Genomic DNA, 12,029 nt, shown 5'->3' on the forward strand with positions numbered 1-12,029 from the left:
ATCACCCTACTGTTAATTCAGTTTAAAGTCATGTTATCTTGACAATCCATGCTGAACATGGAGTAAACTAAAACACTTTAGTATTGAAAAATTTTTCAGTGAAATCATGTCTCTCTCACTGCATTTCATGGTTATCTACACTTGAGCACAGGAATTTTTGATTGATTACATCATGTCCTTTTAAGATAAATTAATTTGTTCCTTTTTCTATTTTTTTTTTCAGTTGGTCTCAAAATACAGATCCTTTTGACCATGTTTCCCATCATGCACAAGTTTTTAAGAATTAGAAGCAATATTATTCATTTGTGTGTATATCTAAGTTAAGAAATTTTTTTTTTACAATTCATGGAGCGGCTATTGGAGTCCTACCAACATCCTACTAGTCTTACCTTCCTTACTAGTAGTAAGCTTAAAATGCTTAATTGTAATCCACAGTTACTTCATTGGACTGCTGTTGAAAATAATGATAATCAACCAAGAGCTAGGGTATATTAGAGGGGTGGTAATAAAACATATGCTCTGGTAGACAGAACAGTGTCTTCCACACACATACCCTAGGATCCATGTTTTAACTCCCAGAACCTGTGAATGTATTTCCTTAAATACTAAAGGGACTTTGCAGAAATCATGAAATTAAAGACACTGAAATGGGAAGAGCATCTTAGATGACTCGGGTGAGCCCAGTGTCATCCCAGAGGCCCTACAAAAGGAAAGAGAAAAGCAGGAACCTTGGAATGAAGGACGGAGATATGACGATGAAGACAGATTTGAGGAAGCTAGGCTCCTGGCTTTGAGGATAGAGGCAGGTGTCACTGGCCAAAGAATGCAAGTGGCCTCTTGAAGTGACAAAGGCAAGAAAACAGATTCTCTCCCAGAGCCTCCAGAAGGAATGCAATGTCCCTGACACTCTGATTTTAGAACTTCTAACCTCTAGAGCTGTAAGATAAAAGTTTGTATTGTTTTAAAGCTGCAACATTTGTGATAATTTTTTACAATGGCTAATATAAGTACAATTCTAGGACAAAAGAATGTTGAGGTAAAGACATAGGCTGTGTCACATCAATGCGGGCCTAGCTCCTTCTGGCCCCGAAATCCTCCCGGAAGTGGCCTTTCATATCCTAGGAATTTGAGACAACTCGTTCACCAGAAGGGGATCAATCTGAAACCCAGGAGGTTTAGAGCAGGAGGTTCTGAATGAGACGATAGGTCTCTCAGGAGGTATTGAACTGTTCCCCCAACAAATTGTATGGATTTCCTCCGGGAAAATATTCAGAGCTTTCCTCAGTTTCTCGAAGTACCTAAAAAACTTTAAGAAGCATTACAGTGGTTTAAATTTGCCTAATTTTATTAAGTAATTTGCAAAATTGCCCATTGTCTTTAAGATTGCAATCATATGAAAATATGAAAGAAATTGGTGACTACAGATGAGTGATTCCCAGCCTGATCAGGCGTCCATGTTGAGCACACTCTACAAACGGGGGCTCTGGCTCCTACTCCGCTGGCTCCTATAGGCTTTGTGTTGGTAACCAGTGGACTTTTGGGGTTGTGGGCAGGCCTTTCACTTTGGTAGCTGCTTAGCTTAATATGTTCTCAGTTTATTCTTTTTCTTTTTTTTTTTTTGAAAAAATTTTTTTATTGGTGTTCAATTTACCAACATACAGGATAACCCCAAGTGCTCGTCACCCAATCACTCCCACCCCCTGCCCTCCTCCCCTTCTACTACCCCTAGTTCGTTTCCCAGAGTTAGGAGTCTTTACGTTCTGTCTCCCTTTCTGATATTTCCCACACATTTCTTCTCCCTTCCCTTATATTCCCTTTCACTATTATTTATATTCCCCACATGAATGAGAACATATAATGTTTGTCCTTCTCCGACTGACTTACTTCACTCAGCATAATACCCTCCAGTTCCATCCACGTTGAAGCAAATGGTGGGTATTTGTCATTTCTAATAGCTGAGTAATATTCCATTGTATACATAAACCACATCTTCTTTATCCATTCATCTTTCGATGGACACCGAGGCTCCTTCCACAGTTTGCCTATTGTGGCCATTGCTGCTAGAAACATCGGGGTGCAGGTGTCCCGGCGTTTCATTGCATCTGTATCTTTGGAGTAAATCCCCAACAGTGCAATTGCTGGGTTGTAGGGCAGGTCTATTTTTTACTCTTTGAGAAACCTCCACACAGTTTTCCAGAGTGGCTGCACCAGTTCACATTCCCACCAACAGTGTAAGAGGGTTCCCTTTTCTCCGCATCCTCTCCAACATTTGTGGTTTCCTGCCTTGTTAATTTGCCCCATTCTCACTGGTGTGAGGTGGTATCTCATTGTGGTTTTGATTTGTATTTCCCTGAAGGCAAGTGATGCAGAGCATTTTCTCATGTGCGTGTTGACCATGTCTATGTCTTCCTCTGTGAGATTTCTGTTCATGTCTTTTGCCCATTTCATGATTGGATTGTTTGTTTCTTTGGTGTTGAGTTTAATAAGTTCTTTATAGATCTTGGAAACTAGCCCTTTATCTGATAGGTCATTTGCAAATATCTTCTCCCATTCTGTAGGTTGTCTTTGAGTTTTGTTGACTGTATCCTTTGCTGTGCAAAAGCTTCTTATCTTGATGAAGTCCCAATAGTTCATTTTTGCTTTTGTTTCTTTTGCCTTCGTGGATGTATCTTACAAGAAGTTACTGTGGCCGAGTTCAAAAAGGGTGTTGCCTGTGTTCTCCTCTAGGATTTTGATGGAATCTTGTCTCACATTTAGATCTTTCATCCATTTTGAGTTTATCTTTGTGTATGGTGAAAGAGAGTGGTCTAGTTTCATTCTTCTGCATGTGGATGTCCAATTTTCCCAGCACCATTTATTGAAGAGACTGTCTTTCTTCCAATGGATAGTCTTTCCTCCTTTATCGAATATTAGTTGACCATAAAGTTCAGGGTCCACTTCTGGATTCTCTATTCTGTTCCATTGATCTATGTGTCTGTTTTTGTGCCAGTACCACACTGTCTTGATGACCACAGCTTTGTAGTACAACCTGAAATCTGGCATTGTGATGCCCCCAGATATAGTTTTCTTTTGTAAAATTCCCCTGGCTATTCGGGGTCTTTTCTGATTCCACACAAATCTTAAAATAATTTGTTCTAACTCTCTGAAGAAAGTCCATGGTATTTTGATAGGGATTGCATTAAACGTGTATATTGCCCTGGGTAACATTGACATTTTCACAATATTAATTCTGCCAATCCATGAGCATGGAATAATTTTCCATCTCTTTGTGTCTTCCTCAATTTCTTTCAGAAGTGTTCTATAGTTCTGAGGGTATAGATCCTTTACATCTTTGGTTAGGTTTATTCCTAAGTATCTTATGCTTTTGGGTGCAATTGTAAATGGGATTGACTCCTTAATTTCTCTTTCTTCAGTCTCATTGTTAGTGTATAGAAATGCCACTGATTTCTGGGCATTGATTTTGTATCCTGCCACGCTACCGAATTGCTGTATGAGTTCTAGCAATCTTGGGGTGGAGACTTTTGGGTTTTCTATGTAGAGTATCATGTCATCAGCAAAGAGGGAGAGTTTGACTTCTTCTTTGCCAATTTGAATGCCTTCTCAGTTTATTCTCACATGAGCCCCTGAGTGTTGGAAAGAGCCTCTTGAGGCACCTGAATAGTCAGGAGTGATCTGGGATTTTGGTGCAGGCCTGCACTGTCACTGAATCTGGATAGCACTATGGTGGGGGAAGAATGATTCAAGGTTTCTTACATACCACACAAGGGAGAGGGTATTTTGAGCTGCTACCTACCGTTAGGCAGTGCGTCTCAGGTGTGGCTTAGGACCAGCAGCATTCGTATCACCTAGGGACATGTTAGAAACACAATCGCCCAGCTCTGCTCCAGTCTCCCTCTCAACGCCAAACATACTGAAACTCTGGGTTAGGGCCCAGCAACCTGTGTTTTAACAAGCCTTCTAGGCATGTTTAATGCCAAAACTGGAAAATCCTATGCTGAAGTATAAACTCCCTTATCTGCCTATAGAGTGTTTTACATTGATTTTATTTTCAAGAAACAATATTCAATTATATGTTAGTTTTCCAGGATGGGGAGAGAAAAGAGGAAAAGGAAGTCAAATTAACAGAAAGGGGATATTACTTTGATTTTTTTCCCCTTTTCTCTCCTTAAAAGGTATAGTAACACAATCTTTTACTTAACACTTGTGGCCACAAATAACTTTTTAGGTAGCTGGTCGTTGACCTAAAAAGCATCAGAATTCAGTGAAAACACTTCCAGAGGTTTATGAGTCTCTTGGGCACTTTTCCTGTGATTAGATCTTTATCATCAGGTCAGTAGGTCAGCTTTATCTAATCTCCTGCAGTTTGAACAGCTAAACTTATAAAAACAAGCATATCAAGGTCAAATTAAATTAAAGCAAAATATGTAGGCTGGGAGTGGCTTAGGGCAAACATCAATGGACGCAGAAATCTAATTAAAAAATTTCTTACCCCTCCTAACTTGACATATGCACTTAACTTCTGCATGACCTTTCTTAGTTTTAATGTTCAACCAGGTGTGCCTAAATCTAGACTCACCACATGACAAATGTTAAATAGGAAACGATGCTGTGACAACAGATGTAAACCAGGCAAACAGGGATGTATGAGCTCCATCTAGATCCCAGAGGCCAATATAAATAGATTACCAGGTGCAATGAATTGTAGTGAATGCTTCAAAAACTCTTTCCTCAGCTCTTATTTTCCATCATATTTTTAGGCACATCCTCCCCTTTGACTTCTTCCATCTAAAAATCACCCCATTCTGATCACTGGCATTTTCTTTGGCTGATGGACTGGATGCCCTTGAAGTCTAAAGGCAGCCTTACTGCTGGGAACAGAGCCTAATTTATGGAACGTCAGCAATCCCCTTCCATCCCATAATTGTCATTCAAGCTCAGTTTTGAATGCAAGATTTTTAATTAAAATCCTCTTATTGGATTTGTTCACAATATCATTTATCTTACTTAGAATCTGTATTATGTGGATGACTATTACAAATTGTCTTATTTCTCTTAATTATATCCTTTGTATGAAAAATCAACTGTGTTTCCAGAGTTGAGCTTAATCAATATATCTTGCATAGTTAAAGGTCTGATCATGCATCATCTACACAGCTCAGCCTCTCCAAACACATTCACATCTACATCTTCATTAAGCCACTTCTGTCTACCCTCAGTTGTTCAAAATATCCTTCTGTTTTATGACCAACAACTTAACACTACTTTCCATCCTCTATTTCTCATTTGTTATCTTCTCCATCACTTGTGTACTTTTTTTCTCCTGCATTTATCATACTGTGTCCTGGATCTTTCTGATCACTCAGTTTACTCCTGCTGGAGGAAAAAAACAAAAAACAAAAAACAAAAAGGCCCTCCCCTCAACCTTGCCTCCCTTTATAGCCACCATTCCATCTCACTAGAGCTAAGGTTCTTGCAAGTCTGCTAGGCCCTTGTTATTTCTACTTCCTTATTTCCACTGCATCTTTACTCACTGAAATCTTTTTTTTTTTTTTTTTTAAGATTTATTTTAGCTAGAGACAGAAAGCGAGAATGCACAGCTATGCCCACAGGCAAGTGAGCATGAGCGATTTAGCAAGGAGAAGCAGAGATAGAGGAAGAGACACTCAAGCAGACTCTCTGCTGAGCTTTGGGGTGGTGGTGGTGGTGATGTAGGACTGGATCTCAGACCTTGAGATGTTGACCTGAGTCTAAACCAAGATTCGGACTCTTCGCTAACTGATCCACCCAGACGTGGATATATATATATATATATATATATATATATATATATATATATATATATATTTCATATACCTGAAATCTATTTTTGAATCTGTTATGATGTCAAAATTGCTCTCTAAATGTCCTTAATGATCAATATATGTTAAATTCAATGACTTCTCACTATTTTCCGTTTAGACTTACAAGCTTCATTTGACATATTTGGGTGCTTATTTCTTTTTGAAACTCTTGAATCTCTTGACTTCTAGGATATTATTTCTCTGGATTCTCTCCCATTTCATCTCAAAGTCCTTTGCCCTTCTTTTTAATACAGTTTCTTAAATTTGATGGCTCTTAGAATTTCAACCTACTGTATCTTTGATCACAGTAAAGTGTACCATTATCCATTCACCCAATGAGCCAGGACAGAAACTTTAGTCTGATTAGATGCAAAATTTAGTCCTTTGCTTCTCCCATGATAAGATTATAAAATACATCTCTTAGATATATACCTGTGCTGGTTACTCTTCCCTCACACCCTTCTTAACCTTGGTAATTCATGCTCACTATTCAACAGTCATCAGTGACTTTGTTTTTACCAAGAAATCTTCTTTACTACATGAGCAATTTCTGAATAGAACTACATAAACAAAGCTTGAAGTATTTAAGTAACTTAGTCTGTCTCTGGCCAACTGAGTGCACATTTCCCATTCACAATATGAAAAGCAACTGAATTGAGTTATTTAAGACTGACTCGCATTTAGGTTCTGGTAGCTGTCTCTTAGAGCCTGTTAACTGGTCATACCATCTGGCATTGTTTTCATTATCAAGCATAAGCAAGCATAAAGCTATGAAAATGAGATAGAAGAAATACTCACATGAACCCCCAATTCTACATTATTGGCATAGTAGATGAACTACCAGTTCTTCTAAAGCAACTCCAGAGAGATCCTAGTATAGGAGCCATAGTAGATCCTAGAAAAAATGGAATTTGTCTTCTGCACATATTCATTGCCCTTTATTTCTGTCCTTCTTTTTAGTTCCTGGTGCCCCTGTCTTTCTAGTGTCTTCTAGATTATAAACACTTATAAGACCACTTGCTCCATATCTCTAATATTTTTTAAGATTTTATTTATTTATTCATGATAGACATAGAGAGAGAGAGAGAGAGAGGCAGAGACACAGGCAGTGGGAGAAGCAGGCTCCATGCCGGGAGCCTGATGCAGGACTCAATCTCGGGACTCCAGGATTGCGCCCTGGACCAAAGGCAGGCGCCAAACTGCTATAATATCTCTAATATTATATATATTGTTACTGTGTTTTTCCTCAGAATTAGCTAAACTGAAGAAAGTTGATGTTAAATATGCTTGCATTAAACTTAAGCCCATTTGAATCTTGATGGAATTGGGTACTAGGGCAAAGCAGCCAGTAAATCTGTTAAACCCTTGACCTATAAATATGAAATATAATATTTATGATTAAATTCAGATTCCCTTTTAATGAGATTTTATGCTGTTTATATTAACACTCTAATTTTTCAAAAGGTTGAGAAATGAAGAGCCCTGGGGTACCTGGATGGCTCAGTCAGTTAAGTGTCTACCTTTGGCTCAGGTCATGATCTCAGGGTCCTCAGATGAAGCCCCATGTCTGGCTCCCTGCTCAGGGGGGAGTCTGCTTCTCCCTCTCCTTCTCCCCCGCCCCCTCCCGCTTGTGCTCTACTGCTCATTCTCTCCTTCTTTCTCTCAAATAAATAAAATCTTTTTTAAAAAAGCTGACTTACCTGCAGAAACAGTAAAAAGGAATAATGACAGTCACCCAAAATAAACAACAACAACAAAAACAAACAAAAAGAAATGAAGAATAATGCCTGGGTGGATCAGTCAAGCATCTGGCTTCTGCTCAGGTTATGATCTCAGCGTCCTGGGATCCAACCCCACATAGGGCTTCCTGCTAAGCAGGGAGTCTGCTTCTCCCTCTCCATGTTTGTGCTTTCTCACTCGTTTTCTCTCTCTCTCTCTCTCTCTCTAATAGGAAAATAAAATTAAACAATGAAGAGATGTTTGAACTACATTAGAAAGCTGAAATGAGTGTAAAAAATCATAATAAGATTGGAATTATCTTTACCAATAGTGGCAAACTAGGTAATTAAGAACACTTTTCCCACTGAGAAAGGGGAAAACCTGCATCAAATACATTGCAAAACAACTCTCGCTTGAAGTGATCGGGATCCTAACAAGGTAGAAAACACCACTGGATGAGAAGACAGAAATTCAGATAATTGAATCTTGACAGAAATGCAGAGAACTGCACAATCCCTTTGGGGCTGCTTTGGCCCAGGGGTCTTCTGTTAACCCAAGTGGTGGCAGGGAAGCTCATCCCCTCTATTGAACAAATTTGGGGGATATGAGACAAAAGCACTCCAGAAGCCACCAATGGCAGAAACTCTTCTAAACCTATGAGTTTTAGGGCTCAGAAGATGACACTGTAGGAGTCAGAGTAGACTGGGAATGAGTTCGTTCCTGCAGAGAATGTACAATAGTGTGAAGGCATCTGAGAAGTTCTGAAAGAGTCCACTTATAACAGCACTTAATATTTTTCCATGCAGTGTAAACTGGCATTTGAATTTGAATTTGTGACTAATATCCACAGTGTGAGTTAAAACCTATAATATTTCTATTTCCTTTTCATACAGTTTGCTTCCTTGTTAATCCTTTTTCTACCTTTGTGACGTCTTTTACCATTTTCTCACATATGTGCCTCTCACTTAAATTTGATCTTGATCTCTATTAGTCTGCTGGAATCTATGAGTTGAAGTCTTTAATCAGTTTCAGGAAATTTTTAGTTTTTATCACTTCAAAGATGCCTTCTGTCTCATTCTTTGTTTCTCTTTGTTCCTTCTGGGACTTAAGTGAAATGTGTGTTAGGCCTTCTAGAAAAATACAACTTAATAAAACTGATAAAAAAAGGAGGTCATAAATCTGAATATTCTTCTAACTCTTAAGTAAATAAAATCTGTAATTAAAGATTTATTATACTGGGGCACCTAGGTGGCTCAGTGATTGAGTGCCTGCCCTTGGCTCAGGTCATGATCCCGGGGTTCTGGGATCGAGTCCCACATCGGGATCCCTGCAGGGAGCCTGCTTCTCCCTCTGCCTATGTCTCTGCCTCTCTCTCTGTGTCTCTCAAGAATAAATAAATAAAATCTTAAAAAAATAATAAAATAAAAAATAGACTTATTATACATCTAAAATAGTTAAGATATTATAATGATATCACAAAGAGAGAAATAAAACAGGGAAGAGAACAGGGAACCCAGAAATAGGCCAGTGTGCATATAGACATTTGCCTTGAGAAAAGTAGCCCTGTAGAGTGGTGGGGAAATGACAAGGTTTTCAAAATATCATGTTGTGAAAATTGGATCTCCATGTGGAAAAGTAATGAAACTTACCACCCTGCCACAAACAAAAATCAATTACAAATCAATTGCAAATGTGAATGTAAAAGTAAAACCATGTTGTTTTTAGAAGATAAGAGAATATGAACTCGTGATATGTAAAAATATAAGCAGAACCAAACATGAAGTATGAAGACTAAAACCTCTAATTCAATAAAATTAAGACCTATGTTTCTCTAAGTCGATTGTTAAGAAGATAAAAATTTAAGCCACAAATGAGAAACATACATACACAGAGCACTCAGTTTTTATTGAAAATAATATGTAATATTATGTAAATGGCTAGAATAGCAAATATCTATAACCCTATATTAGAGGATAAACTTATTTTTGCATATCAGTGTCTATATGCTTGAATATTTTTATATTATAATCATGGTGTACATGTAGTTTTGGATTATTTTATTGAAACATAAATGTTTGATTTCCTACATTCCTTATTTTTAAAGTATGGATATAGAGCATTATTTATATATAATAAAAGTTGGACCTAACTTATGTCAATATTTTAAAGAGAACAAAGTTTTATTGGCAGAAACAAATATGGCATAAGTGCATGACACATGGAAAATACCCAATAAATTAGTCTTCATTACTTAATGTATTTTATGGTTTCTGTTATAAAATTGAATAGATTAATATGAATCAAGTATTAGAAAAGCTTTCATATTTAAGACTTTGTGGTAGCCTTTAGTGAAATTAAAATTTCTGAGTTAAAGACTTAATGTTTAAATTCAATTTAGTGCATCTTATTTAGCAAGTAGAAAAGTCCATAGTAATAAAATAACATGAACACTAAAAATTATAGTTATAATATAGGAAAAATATTTTTAACTGTGAGGTGGACATTTCATTTATTAGAAATTCCAGAAATGCATAAACATAGAGAAGTTAAATATATCCAATGTTGGAAACTTTTAAGTGGCAGAGTATGGATAGAATCTAGTTTTCCTGAATATAATATTACATTGTATCTAATAACTTTGATGTTTTAAAATGTTAATGAAGATTAACTATAGTAGTATGTCATGAGAGTTTCAGCCAAGAATCAAATAATAGGTTGAATGGTATGGATTTTAACTTCTCTATATCTATGTATCCTTTGTTATATAAAGATACTTACATGACAAAATTTACACTTTTAATTTATATTACATTTTATATATTTGTATACATGGCTTCTGCATGTGCACACATACAGAAATATGTAAATGATAAGGCACCTTTCTACTTTAAGTTATTCTTTCAAATTTTCTATTTATTGATTTGTCTTCCACATAATCTTAGCAATAACAGCCTACATAGCAAAATAAATGTTTTCACTACAAAAGAGGTGATTTCATTTTATGTTTAAGTTTTTATTTATTCATTTAAATAATCTCTGCACCCAATATGGGGTTTAAACTCAACGACCCGGAGATCAAAAGTTGCCTGCTCTTCCAACTGAGCCAGCCAGGTGCCCTGTGGCATGATTTTAATAATAAATAGTTACCAATAACCACTTAGGTTGTGCTAGGTTTGGTAATTGTGTTTGGTTCCGCTTTCTGAATGCAAGAATGTACGAGCAATTTTCCCTTACTATTTTAAAATAACTTTTAATAATTAAAATCTTGATGAGTGCCAACATTAATGCAGATAGGAATCACCAAATGATATAGTTAAGATGCACCCTCTGATACTGTAAGGTTCATGATTCAAGATTATGCCTTTCCAGCAGCCTCCCACAGGACATCCATGCTGCTAGTGCTCAGGTCATGCTTTGACACAAAGGCTGAGCCTCCTCTACTGCCTTCTGTTTACAAGTTCCCCAGGCTTAGTTTTTTTCTTCAATTGCTTCTTCGCTTTGGTGTTTGGCATTCTGTGCTTCTCCCCAGGTTATTATCTCAGGACATTATCCCTCTTGAAGTATCTTCTACATATAGAAAACTCCCCCCGAGGCCCCCCCAAAATACCCCAATACATTCTCATTTCAAATTTATTTTTCAACCAATTGTCCTGTCAGTTACTGAAAACATCTGTAATATGAAAGTTTTCCATCCTTATTAAAAATATCTTTTTTTCTTTTTATAGATCTATCTTCTGAAGGGAAGGACTCAGTTGAGACCAAACAGACCAGATGCCAGAAGCACGGATATTAGACTCCAGTCTAAATGAGCTCGGGGGCTGCAGACTCCACAGGCAGGAAGAAAGTGATGCGGAAATAGAAGAGAAATGCGTTTGCTCATGGAGTCCTGCAGTTTAAATTTAGCTACCCCAACAGGGGATTTGATTTTGCACTTCTAGAAACTGACAGACAAGCCTGAGGTAAAAGTAAACTCTGTCCTATCCTGGTGCCTCCCTATCTTTGTACATGCCACACAAAGTTTTATTTTATCGTATTAATTCGGCAAAGTACTGAGAAGGGGGAGCTCCTTGTGTCTGTCTTTTCCAGATATCACCCTAAACCCAGCTTTGAATGAAAGAAATGCCAGACAGCCTCCTGATCCTGTTTGTTGGTAAGACTCAAAAAAACCACCCTAAACTAGCTTTGCAGCAGTTCTTCATTATTTGAACTGGACTTTGCTTCCAGCCTTAGCATGATCCCCTATTTGTGTTATGCCCACGTAGGAGGCATGTATGCGTGTCTGTGTGTTGGAAGGTGTTTATTTGTCTTTTTCATTGATAGTTTTCCATTTTGAGAGTAGCTGCATCCAAACTTGATGTAGGTACAGAAGAATATAATGCAGAGGTCCAAGATGTTGATCTTTTTTGAAAATTTTCAATTCAATTTAATTAACCTATAGTGTGTTATTAGTTTCAGAGGTAGGATTAGTGA

The sequence above is a fragment of the Canis lupus genome, chromosome 10 (assembly GCF_048164855.1).
Source record: "Canis lupus baileyi chromosome 10, mCanLup2.hap1, whole genome shotgun sequence".
Lineage (NCBI taxonomy): Eukaryota > Metazoa > Chordata > Mammalia > Carnivora > Canidae > Canis > Canis lupus.